Source organism: Caloenas nicobarica, chromosome 7 (assembly GCF_036013445.1).
Source record: "Caloenas nicobarica isolate bCalNic1 chromosome 7, bCalNic1.hap1, whole genome shotgun sequence".
NCBI lineage: Eukaryota > Metazoa > Chordata > Aves > Columbiformes > Columbidae > Caloenas > Caloenas nicobarica.
The window spans coordinates 22,150,701-22,170,101 of record NC_088251.1 but is presented as its reverse complement, the minus strand read 5'-3'; the positions used below and the strand labels follow the sequence as shown (position 1 = coordinate 22,170,101).

The window sequence follows — 19,401 nt, the reverse complement described above, 5'->3', positions numbered from 1 at the left end:
GGGTTTTCCTGGAAGAGTGGCATACAATAGGCCTTTGTCTCCAAATGGATTTATTTATTATTTTTTAATCTAAATGCCTAGCTTGACCCCAATCTTAAAGGGCTTTTTTAGTCCCAGGGGCTTAGCAGTTCATCCTTGAAATCTTTTGAAGATGTGACTCTTCTGTGAATATACAAGGTACCATAAATCTGTTGAATTCAAATTATTCTAATTATATCTGAGTCAGAACTTGTTATATTTTAAAGGAACTAGAGACAAGGCAAAATGGCTATGAAAGAAGTTATATGTTTCTACAGACAGATAGTTTTGTGAATTAGATCTGGATTCCTTGACAAAACCAGTGCTTGTCAGGGGGCATACTCTCAGGAACAGGTTTGAGGTTCCTACAGGCTGTGAGCTCTGAATTGGTCACGTAAGATTAGTTACTCAGTTAACTATTCTTTTGGTTATTTGTTTGGGTGCCTGAAACTGTCTTTAGAGGTAAAATAAAACAACAAGGAGGTCTCCATCTTCTCCTCTTTGCTTTGAATTAGTTTGTGTTAAGCACAAAGACATTGTACCACTTGTCCAGCTGGTGATACAATGGTTGTTTTAATTTGAAAATAATGTTGCTCAAATAATGAGAACTTCAGCAAGAGGTTTACATTCTTCTGCTTAAAAGTGGAGGTTTTTTGGCTGGTCTCTAATCAGGTAGAATAAGAATGTGGTTTTAACTTAGGCTGTTTAAAGGTCCCCTCTCCGTTTCAGTTTGATTCTACTAAGTAGTTTGGTCCTGTGAAACACAGCTTTTGTGTGAAAAGCCTCTCACATGTGAGCTCTGATATTTAATGAGCTGAAAAGTTCACAAAAATCATTATCTCTTCAGAGGAAGCGTTCTTGACACAGTTATAGCGGGCAGAGAGCTGCAGCCAGGTTTTGGTGTTGTGGTGTTTGTTTGTTTGTTTTATTTTTTGTTTTGGTTTGGTTTGGTTTTTTGTTTTTCCTCAAGAGCTGAACACTTGCAACTAAGTGGGAATTTCTGTAAAGGGTTCAGCTTCCAGTCATATGGGGTAGATTTTCTAAAGTGTTTCTATTCTGATCTTTCTGGAAGTCTTTATCCCTAACTTGTTTGCACAAAGTAGCCTCTTCTCTCCCTGTCCCCACTTTGGAACTGTAATACTTCTCACTAGATAAATGGCATACGCCTTTCCTCCCAAACGGATATTAATTTACATCAAATCTGAACTCTGGGAGTTGTGTTGGTTGCAGGTAAATAAATTTTGACTGGTACTGAAATCTTGTAATGCACAATCCTGAAAATAAGTGAAAAAGAGAGTTATTAGCTCATCTGCTTTACTGCTGTGCTGATATAGCTGTGTTCCTTGCAATATATTTTTGTGCTTCTTGGTCCAATCTACTTTTAAATGACTGAAGTGGTGGAGTGTTTTTTATACCACTGGAAAAACTGTATAAAGTCCAATAGATTTCACTGTTACAGGAGTTTTTCCTATTAAAGTTGTCTTTTGCTTAATTTTAGACTTGCTTCCATTGGATGTAGCTCCTTTTCTTTCCTAATGCACACTGACAATTGTGAAAACCTTCTCAATTCATCACTTGGTCAAATCTCTTTCATGCATAAAATATTAAGAGTGCTATTAGTGAAACTCTATTAAAATTAACAGGAAAGAGATCCTGACCCTAGGATGCAGGGCTGGAGGGGGATGGCTGGGTGGCTCCATCCCACACTCCTTGTTCCAGAGCCCCTGTGAACTTGCCGCAACAGTGATTCTTTATATCCCTGGATTTCGTGTTAATAGTGCACAAATTGTTGAAATTACAGGATAACACTTGTCATCACCAGGTTCACCATTAGGAGCAACCTGATACAGAGAGAGCAAATCCCAAAGATTTCTGTTTGTACAGGTTGTGGAAATTTCTGATGTGGTTTGGTTTGTCTCCATGAGCGCTAACCCGAGGCCAGGTGACATGAGGCGCTGATGCTCCTGTTGCCCTGTTGGATCTTCTCTATTAGCATCACTATATTTTATTCATTGGCCCTGAGGCCAAGACATCATATGTTCCCTGTTTGCTTGAGCATTCATTGCTTGTGTGGTGTCAGTGGAGAATCACCCAGCTCCTATTTGGTCCCTAAAATAAAAACTATCCATCCAATCTGCCACTGAGGGTTTCTCTTTCACAAGGGACACAGTTCTATCACAGGACACAGTACACTCAAACCCAAACAAAAATCATGGCAGGAGAGGTGTGAAAAATGGACAGGACCATTCCTGTCTCTGCAGCCAACGTTAAAGAGAAAGCCGAGATTTGAAATATTTGCTTAAAATGGCATTAAGATGGAGTTCAGGAGGGAGATAATATAAAGGAGAGAAGGCACAATGGTTGTATCTGAGCGTAGCCACGTGTTCAGAGTGCTCAGGTCCCAAACTCTATCCTGATTCAAAAATGGAAAGAGTAGATAGGGCCATTTCCAGTGCTACAGTGTTTTGTTAGACCACTTCAACTGTTGCATCCTTCAGCTTTGAAACTGCAGTGTCACCGAACAGCTGCATTTCTTTTAATTCCAGAAGCTTCTGACAATCAGCAAGGATTGTATCCAAACAGTTTCACTGGGTATTAGCGCACAGCTTGTTCCAGCAAATGCATTATTACCTATTAAACATTTATGCAGCAGCATAAAGTGAGACAAGGATTCACAAACATAAATAAGACCTGTTCTTAGCACTGTAGAGCCTCTAGTCTAAATCATGCCTAGATGATGACATACAGCACAGCTGCTTGTAGGAGGAAGGGTGAGAAATGTTTGAAGGAAAAGTGATTTCTGAGAAGATGGTGTTTGGAGAAGGGGGTTTGCAGGTCTGGGAACTAACAAATCAGAAGGTGTAAGAGTGAAAATAGGAATTGAAGCAATATAACAAGTTTAGGAGGTAGTAAAGAATGGAAAATAAGTTGCTAGCTATGAGATAAGCTTGAACATTAAATGGCCAGGAAGGGATAGGAGAATTCTCTCTTTCCACTTTCTAACATTGAAGGTGAGATGGCTTCAGTATCCAGATCTGATTGAACGCATCTTGCTTATTTTGAGGACGGGACACTTTGGGTGGCTTTCTACCAACATTCCCTGCATACCAGCAGAATGGAATAAAGTCTGTGAAAGCCTCTGTCTTGAAAAGCAGTAAGTATAGTTTATTTGGTCTGCCCTGATCAAAATGCAAGTGTTCATTCATTACCTATTGGTCTTCAGAGATCTGCACTTGCCCCCTCCATGCTCATCTGGGAACCTTCTTTTATTGATTTTGTGCTTACAGAGCTGGATTTCTTTTCTCTGGGTTAATACTGAAATAGTGAGGCTTCTCATTTTTCTATTCTCCTTTTTTATTTTTTTTTTCCCAACAATATCAAGGAATTGAAAACCAAAGGTGGTACAGAAGTTTTTATCTGTTGCCTGGAATGTGTCCTAAATATAGGAGCTGCAGGAAACACTGCATAATGAGCTTCCAGCCAAATGGAATCTCAGTAAATCTATAAGTCTAGCGGAGAGTATGGGAAGAGAGAAATAATTATATTATCTGGGACTGGCTCTAAGCAAAGCTGTCTAGGGCACCAGATTGCTCTTAAAAAAAAAAAAAAAAAAAAGGCAGATCCTTTCTGATCTGGAAGACCAAAACTGTCTGAGAGAAAGAGTGCTTGAAACAGGTAATTGGTGTTGAGAAAGGAGTGGCACCTTCCAGCAGCATTGGTTGCTACTTTTCCTCCTTGCTTTCTCTTGGCAGTACTAGGAACAGCAGGGCTCCACAGCAGCTTTGTCAAAGCCAGATCCATCATTCAGATGCATTCAATCTTGTCCAATTTTGCTGGGAAGCTTTTAGCCTATTAAAACTAGTGACTGCAAGTTCTTGGTAAAAATTATTTCATGGCAGTGCTACAAAATTATATTGATTTCAACCAGTTTTGTTTGTGGTGCCTTGAGATTTCACCTGAGACCTGGGTATAGTGCAAGTATGGTGAAAGACATTTACCACTCAGAGTATGCAACCTTGATATATGTTTTTGAAACACCAGAAGATGAAGTGACTCAGCTCAAGTCCTGGAGGGAGACTCTGGGTAAGGCTGGAAATGAAACCAAGGTCTCTGCCCAGGGCTTTTCTGTGCCAACGTACCCATTTTATCCCTGCAACAAATCAGCATGTGGCGTTTGGAAGGGAAAATTTTCTTTGCCCAGCACCGCACTTAACGTTCTCAGACCATTATGCTTCTCTTTGCTTTCCTCACCCCCACACTCATTTTTAATATACAGAGTTACTAAACATTTGGCTGAATGCAGCAATTTTTATCGGAGCTCTTGCAGAATGTGGGAAATCACACGCTGGAGTGCTACTTGCACAGAGACAGCAAGTTCAGGAGTAATGCCATCAGGAAAGGGACGTCCTGCCACCAGCTTTTGTTCTCTGACACAGTTGCCAGTGAAGTGAGGGGGCCAGTCACACTGTCTGTCCTGTCTACCAACTCTGCCAGCTCCAGTCCCTTTGTGAACAGTTCTGCAGTGTGACAAGTGCCACGGCTGTGGGACACAGAGAAACAGCTCAGCTGCTGCGTACCCCCTGCTCGGGACTGAGACTGGAGTGAGGGCTTTAAAGAATGAAGTCTCTGTCGACAAGTGCTTTGTGGACTCTTTCTGTGTAAGCTTCCATCAAGAGGGCTTTGACCCTGGTTTGGACAAAATCTGCATGACCTTAGTTTCTAGATTCAGGTTTCTGGGTGCTTGGGGTTCTTCTGCTGATCTGATCTGTTGGCAGCTGCCAGCACGTCATAGCCTGATGGTCACCACTCCTTGGGGTGCAGTTATGTGCTCCTTTTGTAGACTGATGACAATGTTCAGGACTTGGCCTAAAGTGAGTAGTCCTGCTCAGAGAAACACAATATTGCACGGGAGGGGACAGAAGTGCTACTTCTGTCCCTCTCCCAAGACCTGTCTCCACATATTAGTGGGCAGAAGTTGTAATGCCCTAAAGTTGGGGTTACAGCACCAGTCCAGCTGGAGCATGTTCCTTTAGATTTGATCTACAGTTAACATAAGCTTGTGAAACTGGCTTGAATTGGCCTGATATTGAAATGAATTTTGGAAACGTGAAGCAGAGCAAAGGTAATCTGTATAAAAGTTTAGTGCCACTGCAGGCACTGGTGCCAAGGAAAGACAGCTGGAGTGAGGGAAATGTCATGCAGAAGGGAGATGGGACCTGTGAGGTATCTATAAACTTAAGATTTGTATCTGTAAATGAGACTTTAGTAGTAGCTAGAAAACAGGGGGATGAGGTGGAAGGGAAAGTGGCAAATGATGCAAATACTAATCCTGCTTAGCAAAATGTTTCCAATAAATAAAATTTCATCCCTGGAAGAAAAACAAAAGATGCCAAAGCCAAAGCTGATAGTCTGAAGGTGAAATGGGAACCAAAGGCTGTGCCAAGGTTAAAACTTTCTTTTGTCTCCTCTCCATGTATTATCATGGGGAAAACATAGAGACTGCTAGTTTTCGCCTGCCCTAGAAGCAAGCCGGGAGGGTTGATTAGGGGATGCTTGCACTATTTTAGGATTGGATCTGAAAGATCAAGGAAATAAATTGTTACTTGCATTGGAACAAGTAGGGGCAGGGAAGAAGATAAAGGGTGCGACACATGGGAAACATCTGCTCCAAGGAGGCATTTTAGAAATAAGCTTCAGCAAGATGGAAGGAGAAGCAGCTGTGCAGGGGACCACCAGGGCTGCAGTGAGAAACAGGAGAGGAGGCAGAGCTGGGAAAAGACTTCAGCCAGATCCGAGGAGGAAGCACAGTGGGGACCCAGACTGCATCTTTGTGACTGAGACACCTCTTGAGTCTAGACTGAAAGTGAAAATTTGGAGTGTCTGAATAGTACACTACCTTTAATCTAGACCCAGCTCAGGGAAAGGAAGAGGGCACTTTGGACTTGTGCTGAAGTCAGGGTAGGTGGTAAACATGCAGAATGAGTTACCAGGAATGGTGAGTCCTTCATGGAGGAAAAATACCACACTAATCAGGAGGGAAATGAGCTGTCAGGAGAACATTAAGCCAGCCAAATAGGGAAGGTGCTAGGTTAGGGCTTCCAGACACTGCTTCTTACTGTGCCACAGGTTCTTTAGGTGACCTGGAGCAGAGCACTTGAGTGCATTCAGATGTTTTGTTCCAGGTCTTCAGAGGTGCCAGGTACATTGCTCCAGAAACACAGACAATCATATTTGTTCCCAAATATCTGGTTTACCTGAACCTTACTTGTTCTCCTGGCTTTTACTTTGTTACACTGAACTGTAAAAGATTTCACTTGAAGTTCTTCTATGGAGCTGTGGTTTCATGACTGGTGTAAACCGATGCAGGTGCTGGCTGCCACTGAAAGAATATGCCCCACTCTACCCCAGCTTCACCCTTACCTTGTGTTAGTCTTGATAGGAAATGGTCAGGTAAATCAGGAACTGATTCAGCTAAAAACTTACCCGGCAAAGACAAAATGGTTCCTCTCTGATCTGGGGAAGCTTCTTTGTGTCGTCTTAAATAGGAGAGACACCCAGCTGCAGCTTTCCCAGAATTGCTGGTTGGTTTCTTGTATGTGACCCTGAGGCTTCTGGTACTTATAAAAGCTTTTGGATAAGTAAATCAGTGATCTGATCAACTGTGGCATCTCCCAGGCCCTTTTTTCTGGTAAGTAAATTTTCTTTCCCCTACATTGCTGAAATTAAACTGTCCTTGTTGCTCTAATTGTCTGAGTTCATATCTTTTCCATGTTGCTCATGGAAGACTTTCCAAAGCCCATTGAAAGCAATAATAGGATTCATGTTACTGATAGCGGACTTTGGATCGGGAATAAATTCAGTTATTTTGCCTGGGGGTTGTACGGTTTATACTCCATAGCTCAGTTTCTTTATGCCATAATGTACCACTAAAGACAAATTGTAATAAAATTCATCCTATGTATCCAATTGTCTCTATTAGCCTTTGAATTTATGGGAAGTCCTTACTATACTTAGAGACCACAATTGCCCTAGAATTGATCTAATCCCTGTTTTCATAAGACCTTTTTCTTGGATGAAAGCATACAATAACTATGCTCAAACCATTCCAGTACAACTCTATCTGTGGTTGTGCTACACTACCATTCCCATAACAGGCCACAAGAAATTGCAGTTGTGGGGTTGCTTCCTTGCAAGCTGAAAAGAACTGCCCATGGAAGGGCAGTGTTATTATACTGGGTTTTGTTTGCGACTAATATTTTTTTCCAGCCTAGGTGGGCTGGAGAAAGAAAACCAACAAAACTTTCCATGAACCACATTAAAAGAAAGTTTTGCTTCCGTGGTGAGAAAAGCTGCTCCCAAAGCAGAATGCTTTCAGGGTGAGTGGGGAGGTCAGCTGGGAGGAAGAAGCTTAATGATCCAAAGAACAGATTGAGACTGTTGAGGTTCTGCTCAGCATCTCTGATGCTTGATGGCGTTGTCTCAGCCCACCAGATTTCTGAGTTAGGCCAATCTCAGTTTGGTTCTGTAAAGCATGTGCATTTTTTTAATGAATCCTGAGAAATTTGAGTCGTCTTTGCTCTGGATGGCTATTAAAATATCCCATGGGACTTCCATGTAAGCACGGCAGTTTGTGTTGATCTCAGTCAAAATGAAACTTATCTTCCATGGTCATGAAAAATGCTGGGCATGGGCAGCTCGCTGGTCTCTGTTGAGAAAGTGCTTATTTTTTTAAAAAGATAGCACTGCTGTGGGATTTATTAGTATGTGTGAGGCTGAGAGTGAGAATTAAGAGCTTATCCAAAAGTACTGCGCTTAAAATCTAGGGTCGTGTCTGTTTTCTGAGGCCCACTGATTTGCTTGCTGATGCTAGTTAAAGAGCTGTAGCCCTTTATGATCTTTTGGGGTTTTGCAATGAGATACCAGGCAGAATAGATGTTGTCCACCAGCAGCTTTTCGATGATCTTTGTTAAAACACAAAGCAGTTTTTCAAGGTAGTCTGTATAAATGGTCCGAAAAAGTCAAATGTGGCAGAATTTGGGAAAGGTCCCATGAACCCCCTGATTACGTCATAGAAACAATGGTCTAAAGCCAAAGTTAATCTGAGTATTAATAAAGTCACTGGGAATTTTCCAAAGATAATAGCATCACTAGTAATACAGTGCATGCCATTCCAGAACCAAAAGCTGAAAGGTCATTGTTTTGATTAATTTAGCCATCCAGTCCATTTATATTGCAACTTCTCTCTCCCTCTCAATATTTAATTTGAAATAATTAGGAATGTTTCCAGAAAGAAACAATTGCTGATGAAAATTGTAAACCAAGATGTGACCAAAAAAAAATCTGAAGTTTTAATGAGTTTTAATGGCAGCATTAACTGCATTATGTTTTCAGCATGGGACAAAAATTGTTTCACTTTTCAGCATTGAAAGCCCTTTTCCTTGGAAAAATTGTTTTTTCATTCTCTCTGTTTCTCCTTCCCTAACCTAAATATCCTTTATTCTCCTTTGCTTTTAATCTCTTTGTTCCATTCAATGGAAAAGAGGGTAAAGAAGAAACAGAACTGGGAGAAACTCACTGATATGCCAAACCTGATTTATTACCTTTTTTTTTTTTTTAATGAGACAAGATGAAAGCTTTGAGGAACTGCACATAAAATCTTGTTGGAGTGCAGTTGATGCAATATTGTTATGCTGTTTCAGCTCATAATGCAGGTGTAACTCTCATCAGCTGGGCATGCTGAAGGCTTTCTGGTTGCACCTTCAAACATTGTAGTGACTTTCCTGACCTGTGAAAACACTTGTGTTTGAAGGGTTTGTGCTAAGGCACTTGTTCAGAGGAAAACATCATTTATTGAACCACCATCTTCCTCTGTAACACCTAAGGGACTTCCTATCCAGCTATCGAATTGTCACAAGTCTGCTTATTTTGGGAGGTTTTGATGGCCTGGTGAAAGAAAGGATGGACCTGTCAGGAAACAGTGGTGAAGGAGACTCTGGATCACAGTTTTCTACCATGAATGGGTCAAAGATCAGGATCTGAAGATTATTGATTAGGGCCTGTCCAGGAGGAAAGAGAACATCTGTTCTTGTTTTGTCATCCTCTGCCCTGCTAGGGATGGGAGGGGATGGGATGGGATGTGCTCTTCAGGTTGGGTGAAGTGAGAGAGGGGACAGGAGTAAGATCCAAAGCCTTGTTAACAGTTCTCTCTTCAGAATTTCTCAACCTGCTAGCACTGAAACACTCAATTTTCCAAAAGGCCGTTTCAACATTGGTGCGAAGCCTTGCACAGGAAGCATGCATTTTCTCAGGTAGACCAAAAAGTCTGTGATTTGCTAGCATGGTGATGATGCTTCTTGTACAAGCATGAAGTCATGACCAGCCCAGGATTTAGAAACCAACTTTCTCTTTGTGAGGCTCTTCTGCAATTTAAAGGAACTATCTGGCAAAGATGTCATCAGAACTTGCTTTTTAATATGAAGAAAAATTCCGACAAGGAGGACAGTACCAGACCTTAACGTGGATTATTTAGACAAGAAGTAACCAAAAATAGGCAGCATCTGTGTGCTGTGATGTGGATGGAAAGCAGTAAATATTTATCTGTCCTTTCCTTCCCTTTGAAATATACACATAAGACTCTGCTGCCATTCAAATAATGTGTGTTTCTATACTAACCCATCCCTTTAAGGGAGACATCTATTTCCTATTACAACCATACAGAGGCACTGAACTAAAATATTTTGCGTGCCTTTGCAGGCCTCCAGGAAACATTAAACACACAAAGAAAGACAAACAGCTATGAAACCCCTGTGTAAAATTAGGAGCAGAAAGGGAAGCAAAGCTTGTGGCTGCTTTTCTCAGACCCAATCTGAAAAGGACCTCTAGTCAGTTTGCCTTTTTTTTTTTTTTTTTCTTTGCATAAAAGTATCTTGTTTCTCAATATTAATTAAGACCAGCTGTTGAACCAGCAGGGCCAGTGGGCAGTTACGCCTTTTGCCACACAGTGAATGCTTGGCTACTGCACGGGTATTTTTGGAGTATGTCTCTTGTTAAAACAAAACAAAAACCACACACCACAAACATGATTGCACAAACTATTTGTTAGTTACTCCTATAAGAGCAGCCATTACCCAGTGATTGTCTGCTTGCCATTGAAAAATGCTATTTGACAATATATAAAAGGCATGTATATATTTAGAATAGCTTTGCTACAATAGGATTTCTCTATCAAAATGCATTATTTTTTATAACTATAGGCAAAGGCAGAGGGAGCAGTAGATAGGAGTAATAATTGCTGAGATCGTTATGGAAAAACTCCTGTTGCTAAATAACTTTGCTCATGAACGTAGTTATACTGGAGTCAACAGGGAAGAGTTCCAAGTGCAGGGATTTGAAAGGCAGGCCATGCAGGTCCTGCCTTTGAGAAGTATGAAGTCACTTCAGGATGACTTTTAAGGGTAGTACCTGTCAAATTGTAGTTACTAGTCAAAATTTCCAAAGTGCTGTGAAGCTTTGGGCCTTAATGTACACAGTTAATTCCCCATCTGTGAAATGGACCTAATTATACAGACAATATCTCATTAAGGACTGTTGTGAAAATTAGGTAAATGGGAATGTAAGAACGGGCACAGTTGTGGCTCAAAGATCCTTCTGATGCAGTCTGCTGCTCTGCAGTGGTCAGTGTCCCAGGTCCAGAAGGAGGGTTAATGCAGAGGGCAAATTCAAATTGCTACTTCACTGGGGTATCTGCACCTTCTAGTAACTTGTGGCTAATAATTTCCCATGCTAATAGTTTTAAGCTAGTTCTTTCTTCTTTTTTTTGGACTTCATTTTTTGGGCTTGCTCACACAGCGGACCTCCACAAGATCCTGGGGCAATGAGCTTTGCAATCCCATTGTGTATGATGTGAAAAAGTTCTTTCTTTTGTTTGCTGTAAAACGTCTGCCTAAAGATTTCTTTCAGTTCCCCTTAGTTCTTGCGTTACCAGAAGGAATGAGCCACAGTTCCCAGATTAGCATTTTTGGTGCCTTTCAAGATTTAATGGAGCTCTCTCATCTCCCCTCTGCCAATGCTTTCTCAGGCTGAAGAACCCTCATTTATTCGGTGTCTCCTTGTCAAGAAACAGTTGAGGAGCTTTCATTGTTTTTACCACCCTCCTCTGTTCCTTATCTAGTTTTAACTTTGAGGTGATAATCTGGAAGAGGCATGCTATCGATTCGAAACGTTGCTATTTGTGAGCTAGTACTTGTTTGCTTGGAGCTTCTTGTTGGGCAGTCATTTGAGATGAATTATTACATTACATGTAGACTTAAGTGTTATAAAGCACACACGTACTAGTCCTTGCAGGGAGGAGAGGGAAGATCTTTTAGGGATCTGTTTTCCCCTAGTAAGATGTAATGATTTTGAAAATGGAGAGATGACTATCCAGTATGTTATACTTATTTCTGAGCTGAGTTAGAGCCAGTTTCTTTAAGAGCAATGCAGAGGAAGAATGAAATTCAGAAGAAAAATTGTTTGTCTTACTGAGATTCCAGTACTAAACCATTTTACACCTAAGAAACTTAATCAAAAACTGCCTGGACATCCTCTTCCTTTCTACAGCAGCTGTTTCCACTCTGTATTTTAATGAGTGGGCTGAGCTAAAACCTTTGGGGAAGGGCTTTCCCCTCCCTCCCCCCTCCTTGGCATCCCTACGTAAAAGGCTGCACTACTCTATCATGCTCTCTGCTTCTGTTGAATGAGTAAATGCGTATGGCTGGACAGTCCAAAGGAAAGGCTACCTCATGTTCTCAGCTGGTTAAGCTCTTTAATATAAGCTTTTAAAAATTATCCTGGATGTTCAACTGATGTGATTTTGGCTGCAAGAAGTAAGTATTTAAAACCCTGGAAGATTTAAGACCTTTCCAATATTTTCTAAGTTTTCTGCTATAAATAACTTGTGGTGTATCTGTTGGGTTTGGAGGTAAATTCTGTTTGAATGACTTCATTTTACATTTCCTGTTAACTGTTTATATTTCTTCTGTATGATTTATAAATTCCCTAAAGTTGCATACTGAGATTCTTGAAGGAAAGTGACTCAAATGGTGTTGTGTATGATGTGTAGTGGAAAGTATTGATTCCCTTTTATGTATAACAAAATGAGACTGACTTATCACTACAGATGTTGGTTCCAAATCACTTTTGGAGTCCCCTGTTTCTTGATTTATCTCTGCCTGCTGACTTTTTTTTTTGTTTAATCCTGGTTATATAGTTTTATTCAGTGTCTAATCAGTCCCTCTTATGTGTGCTGAGAACATCTGCTTTGCAAGTTTCTGTCTGCTTTCACAGCAATACAATAATTTCTCTGTCTTTCATATGCTTTCTCATACAAAGCAGAACTGAGAAAATGGTGAAAGCAGTGGCACTGGTTTGTGTTGGTTTTTTTTTTTTCTTCTGGTTTTCCTTCAGCACAAGATTACATTCACTGAACTCAGCAAATAGCAGAATTCCCTCTGGAGTACTGGGAAGCAGCCCAAACTCACTACAGTTGCATTTTGCTGGACTATTCTTGTAGCAGGGTTTTCTTTTTTCCTCTCTCTCTTTTATGGTCTGCTGAAATTCTTTCTGTTGTAACTGCGTTCCTGATTGATTCCATTCTCAGATAGGCATCTCTTGCCTGTGAAATTCCCCAATTGAACAGCCTGAAACAAAAGTGTCTAATTTTTGCCATGTGTCTAACTGTGAATTCAAGTTGAGAATTTTTTTAACTAAAACTGGGAGTAAGATGGGCTCAACTTCAAGCCTTCTTAATAACTTAACTATTTGCGGCTGAAATTATTGTCTGAATTTAACAGAAAATTGAGGCTGACATTAAGCCTTAAAAACTTAAAGTTTGGGTTTGGTTCTAGGTTTCTCGGCTGCAGCTGGAACCATTTAGGGCCAGACTCAAACCTGATGATTTGATTCAATAATTAGTAGCACAGTTAAAACATTTTAAGTGAGACCTAGAGTTAGGTCTGTCTTGGTTATGCTGGCATAAATATGGGAGAATTCCTTTCATTTTAAACTAATCTGAAAAGAACTATAGTCTTATACATGCCTAGCAGCTTGGGAGTAGGATTTAACTGGAACTTGAAATAATGCTGCGGTAAAAATACTGAAATGGTGAAAACAGATGATTTCAGCTAACTGCATCACCTGTATTTATCTGTATAGAAGGCATATGCCGAATTAAAGATCTGCTGAAAGCTTTATTAGGAAAGAGTCACATCTATCACACAAGAGCATGTCTATTTTACTTCACTTTACTCCAATTAATCCACGGAAGTGAGATCTTTGTCTCTTATTTTTGATTGTAAGTTCTGATAATATTTGAATGAAGGGAAGCGGAAATTTATGTGTCAATGTCCCCTACTAGGCAAACTGCAGTAGTGGTTAGCACATGAATATGTTTTACTGTAACTTTCAAAATTATTTTTCGATTCCATTAAAATCTGCTGGCTCTGTATGTGCTAGATTCTTCAGAGTGCGTAACTCAGGAGTGTCCTGTCGTACAAGAAACCCCATCCAGCCCGTGACTTGATTAGTTTCTGAATTCCCACAGTTGTATGTTCTGAGCTCCCAAGACTTATAAGACCCACTTAATTTTCAGAGAATAAATGCTAAAGCCTGTTAGTTTTTTTTTTTTTTCTACCTCTCATCATTTCACCAGGTTATGGGAAGCTTTTGGCACTCAAATCTGTGCTAACCTGCTTTGCAGCTCACTCTGAGATAATTCTTCAGAGTCTTCATCCTCACTCAGTGTCCTGATATCTTCTGTGTAACAAAATAATTTTCAACTCTGCTGAATCTGATGGTGGAGTGAAAAAAAAAAAAAAACGTTGGAGAAAAATGGATAAATGGCAAATTTGGGTCCTCATTAATGACTAAGGGAGAGTAGTTAAACTGTGAGAAGATTTGCAGTGAGTATTGCTTAATTTTTTTTTTTTGCGTGACATATGAGTGATTCTTTAAAGATTATATATATGAAATGAATGTATTTTGTGAAGAATAGGGTACTAATTATGTGTAATGATATACTTTCTTGTGGATAGTATGCATAGAAAGACTGAAGTAATTAAAAGGTATAGGCGGATTTTTCTTTAAGTGTACTCAGTATTCTCATTATTCCAAATTTATTCATGTTGTGAATCAGGGAATGATTGGGAAAGGAGGGAAGGTGGAATTTGTAGAAATAATCATTAATGATGCCATTAGAAATCAAATGGCACTAGGAACCACTTTGGACCTCTCGTTCTTTGCTTTTTTTCATCCCCATTTTTTTTGTGGTTGAGTGGACGAAGGCGCTCTTTCTGATGGGGATCTGTGTGGCTGTGAGTACTGGCATGCATCAGGTTCCATGATAAGGACCATAACTTGGATTTACAGCAACTGAACTGAGACGTCGAGTAACTGCATTTGAAATCAGTTATTCTGGATTGACACAGCAGTAAGTGAAGTGTCTACTCTTGAGAAATGTTGCTGTGGTTGAATTGGTGGAAATGCTTGCTGGAATATTCCAGGAGCATACAGCAAATAAATGTTGATCTGGTTGTTTTGAGGTGGACGGACTGAGTGCTTAACATGGTGACAAAAATGCAAAACTTTTGTAGAGTATTGATCAATTTTTTCAGTGCTTGATAAGGAGACTGGTAGTTTTAGTTCTGGGTCTTTTTAATTGGGTAAATGAGGTGCTGCTCTGTAATGCAGTGATTGCAGAAAGCTTGGAATAGAGCTCAGATTTCCTGAATCCCAGTTCCTCAATGAGCTCTTTGAGAATCTGAGTCCTGCTGAATTATCTTGAGGGAGGAAACTTACACTGAACTGTGATTACTTAGCAACACTCTGAATGGGAACATTCTAAAAGATTTGAAAGATGTCATCAGAAAATCTGTTTTTCATAAAGGCAAATCTGGTTGATGTGTGTATAACATCTTCTAAAAATACAGAGGGAGAGAAACGTATCCATTACTTCTATTTGCATCTTATAATATTACCAGGAGCAGGATATTATTCATGGTAAATCCCACGTGCTTATGGGCCATGTCTTATCATTGTGTAAGCTTCCACACAACATTTCCTGTATCCTGGATCTTTCTACAAAGTCATGTGTGGTGGTGGTTTGTTGTTCTGGTTTGTTTTTTCTTCCCCTCCTTTCTCCTGAAATGTCTGTTTCTTACAGGGAAGAGGAAGGCTGCTGGAATGTTCTCCCCAATAAGTCATGTGCTGTAAGAGGAGAGGCTTTATGTTGTATTAGAGCTCTTCATGTGATCAGCCACTCCTAAAAATGGCAAAACATCACTGTTTCATGCACACTGAAGGGTTGTAAATAAGAAACTATCCAAAAATACCATAGTTTTTGGCAGGGACTGTCATATTTGGCAGGAAGTTTGTCTGCAGATAACACACAAGACTACTACTTTAAATGTTGGGTCATTCTTCCCTGCCCCCCCCGCCAAAGGAGATCAAAAGGTTTCCCACAGTTTTTAATGCGATAATATGTATTTGAATTGTTCTTGTGGAACATTGCATGTGATTAAGTTTATAGACTTGTCTAAAACCTCAAATTGCCAGCTCCTACACATAAATGGCAACTCATCTATCACATCTTCAGTAGCAAGGGAGAGCAGGCTGTCTCAGAGACATTTAAAATACTTTGCTTTCATATTTGCCAAGTTCTTTTATTCTCTGTAGGTTTTAATGACTCAGACCTCTGAAATCTCTTCCATACATGGTTAAAGTGTAACCACTGGTCGGGGGTGGAGAGGGAGGACAGAGGGAACAACTTGCTGAACTGATAGAGTTTTAGACAAACTTGGGTGGTTTTCTTGAAACAGCATTTCAGTCCTAAGTCGTACATATATATTCACACACACATTCACATCTCTCAGCCTTAATCATGCTGGAAGCTGGTAGAAATAAGTGTCCGCATACAGTAATTGCAGTGCGTTTGCATCCAGCAAGGGTAGCCAGCCTCCATCCTACATCCAGGTCCATCTCCTTAGGCAGGAACCTTTTCTAGGGTCTTATTTCTACAAGATACCTTCAGCCTTTCTGCCTTTCTCTGTCTTTTACACAGGTGTTAATGAATTGGTTAATATCACCTTGTTTTAACAGTGGACACCCACTGCAGATCTATCTCATTCTTTCTTTAAAACAGCTTAGCGCAGACAGCACTTACTTTTGAGCAGGTTGATAATGGATTATCAGCAGAGCTATCAAATAAAATATTTTGCACCCATTTTTTTTTAATACTCTCTAAAATAAAGTTGTATGTGTGACTGCACGTTCTTCCAAGCAAGAAATGTATTCAGAGAGGCTGCTTTGATCTAGTGCTCTGTAATGTGGGACAAACTGGGTTGTCATACTGTCTCTGTCACAAGCCTGTTGTGGCATATTGATCGAATCATCAGGTCTTGTGGGTAGGATTTTCAAAAGCACACAGTGCTTACGAAAATCCATTCCCATTGAAGCTGACAGAGGCTTAATTCTTATTGCCACTAAGGCTTCATTACACTGCTTGGCAAGTTCAGGATCTTTAAAACTCGGCTTTTTGTCCTGCCGGAGGGGTATAAAGGAACCCCATGAAAATACAAATCTGCCCCTGACAATTTTTCTGTGAACTTCAGTGAAAGCAAAATCAAACAAACATAGCCACAATTTAAAAATTTCATTTTGTGCTTTTTCATTTCCCCATTCTTATAAGCCTAATAACATGCATGTACCTCATAGAAATGCCGCAAAGCTAATTTAATGTTTGCACAGCAGTCCGAAGATGTCCAGTGTTATGTAAGTGTTAACTTGAACTACATTGGTCTATTGATCAGTGAAAAATTTGTAAACGTGTTTTTAATATCTCTGAGGAACATCCCCAAATCCAAGTAATTTAGTTTTATTAAGAAAAACAATGTCATCATCATGAATTTAAGAGGCACAAGTGCATTATGGACTTCTGATGTGCAGGGCTGCATCATTGTGGGGAGGGTGTTTGGTGCTGTGTTAACCATACTGGAGGTCACGAGGCTGTTGATGAGAGCCAATTTCTTTCTCTCCCAACACTATGCCAATCTATCAGTTGCTCATGGCATTTTGTAACAGATCCTTGTGAAAGTTCACAAAGATATGAGGATCACTGTCTTATAAATGCCATGTGTATTTTGCAGACTGATAATGGAGTGTTGTGTTGCTGCCATGATCCGCCTTTACTGCTCCTGTTGACATTCAAGAGCTCAAATTAATACCACACCCTGTAGCTCAGGATAACATTGCTCGATTTGTATTAAAGTGCTAACAGAAGTAAAAATAAAAATATATTTTAAGGGTGTTCCTGTTACATGAGCTGAGGTGGTTGTTAGATACATTAAGAGACCGCAATAGTAAGTGCCAATTTAATAGGAACACAGATTGCCGTACAAATACATGCTAACAGATGCCTACAAACCCTTGCTTGCAAGAGAAATCCCTGCCTATGTGAGCAACTGCCTTGCTGTTGGGGGACTTGCTCATGAAAAGGCTGTTTGTCTATGAAATTGGAAAATCAGATCCTAAATAAAGAATGGAACGTGGTTTTTCTATGGTAGTGGAGGGGTTATCTTGAGGTATAAGGCTTTTGCTTTCTCTTCAAGTAAGTATGGTGCAAAAGTGATCATGGTCTAAAATTTTACTTCAGGAAACATCTCATTGCATTTCCATTTCTTAGTGCTGTCTCTGGATTTACATGATCAATAATGTACATAAATCTTTCATGAACTTAATCTATATTTCCTTCTCATGGTGGTGTATTTATGTCTCTGTCACCATTGGAATAACAGGATCTGCCAGAACAGATTATTAAATACAGCTAATGATATTGACTGTTTCTGGTATGTGACCTGTTCTACAATTAGAAAAGCTAACTGGAGTTCGTTAACACAGGAGCAGTAAAGCAGGTTGGGAATTAATAAATCAGCACTTTTCTGATAACTGTAGCTGGCTGAGAGGACTCCTTACCATCTCTGATGTCCATGTGCAGCATACGTTAAGCATCTTGTGTTTAAATGCATTACACTTCACTGGCTACAGTATTTTAGAATTGATACAGTTTTCCAGATACCCCAGTACTCCAAAGCGGTTGTACTCAGAGACCACCAGCGATGAATAACCATCCTTAGGACTCTGGCTGCAGCCAGGGTGCAGATTTATTCTGAGGAATCTAGATCCAAACTCAGCTCTTAAGAAAGAGTGTCAGAGTAGAGAGGGCTGCAAGATTTTACTCACATTTGAACACTCAGCCACACAGCCTCCACGGGACCTTTGGGAAGGTGAAAGGGTGACCATGGTGTGAAATTGCTGGTTCAGTGTTCCAGACCTACCACTTTTACCAAGGAACTGTGCCATCTGGCATTTGATTAGTTATCTTAATGCCATGGGATCCCAAATATTCTAACAAAGCCTGGCCTATATTTTAAGAACAACCTTATTTCCAGTCTGGAATTGACACCTTCAGCTGTGGTATTTGCACCAAATGTGTTTGGGTCCAAACAACATCTCTGCCAAAACACAAGCCACAGCTTTGAAACCCACAACTTCAAGCCTGTTACAAGCTCCCAGTACCTAACTGCATATATGCTGTTTTGGTGGGAAAAGAAATCTGTGTGGCTGTTGAGTGCCAGTTGTTCCCTTTCCTTTTGCAAAGGAATAAGCATCTCCATATAGCAGGGAATGAGAGCAGCCATGCAAATAGGGGCTGCTGCCTCTGCTGTGATCTAGATCCAGCTAGCGGCCATGATCTCAGCTATTACCACCTGAGGCTGTGGCAGAGGGTTTATTGCTGTGTTTGCTAGGAGGAAGTAAATCTTACTCCTCTGTGTTTAAAAACAAAATGAAACACAACACCCCCCTGAAAAAAACCAAAACAAAACAACAAAACACAACCAACCAAATGAAAAAACCCCACCAAACAAACAAAAAACCCAAAGCAAACAAACCAACCCCAAAACAAAAAACTCAAAGAAACAAACAAAAAAACACCAACAAACCAAACCCCAAAAACTAGGTTTCCAGGCTCTTTCCATAATGTTGCTATGTGGGGATCCATTCCAGCCAATGTGCCTGCCCCAGTTCTCTCAAAGCCCTTCTCACTCACCATTGGTAGCAGATGTAGCTGTGTAGGTGCCTGCCATTTCGTTAACTCTAGTTAGGTGAAGTGGATCCTGTCATTACTACTTATCTCTCATGTTCGTGCATGTGGACGTGTCCATGTTTAGAATCCACGGCATCACTAATTTTATCTTGAGTGAGGATTACAGAGTTCATGTATGTGTGTCCTGGTATGCAAGCCACACTTTAGCAATGTTTTTTTCAGGATATTCTTGCTGCTGGCAAGTACTA

At 40.3% G+C, this 19,401-nt stretch overlaps 1 protein-coding gene across 4 annotated transcripts in view; it reads left to right on the top strand.

Moving 5' to 3' along the window:
* The window catches only part of SORBS1 (sorbin and SH3 domain containing 1), a 148,026-nt gene that overhangs the window by 22,245 nt on the left and 106,380 nt on the right, over positions 1-19,401 (top strand). Inside the window, exon 1 of one of the 4 annotated variants that reach the window (XM_065638385.1) lies at positions 11,814-11,882. The exons of 2 other annotated variants lie outside the window; for them this stretch is intronic. The gene's annotated coding sequence lies outside the window, so the exon portion shown is untranslated. Of the gene's footprint in view, positions 1-11,813; positions 11,883-13,789; positions 13,956-19,401 lie in introns of those variants that run through there. One more of the 4 variants, XM_065638384.1, reaches the window with a different exon arrangement.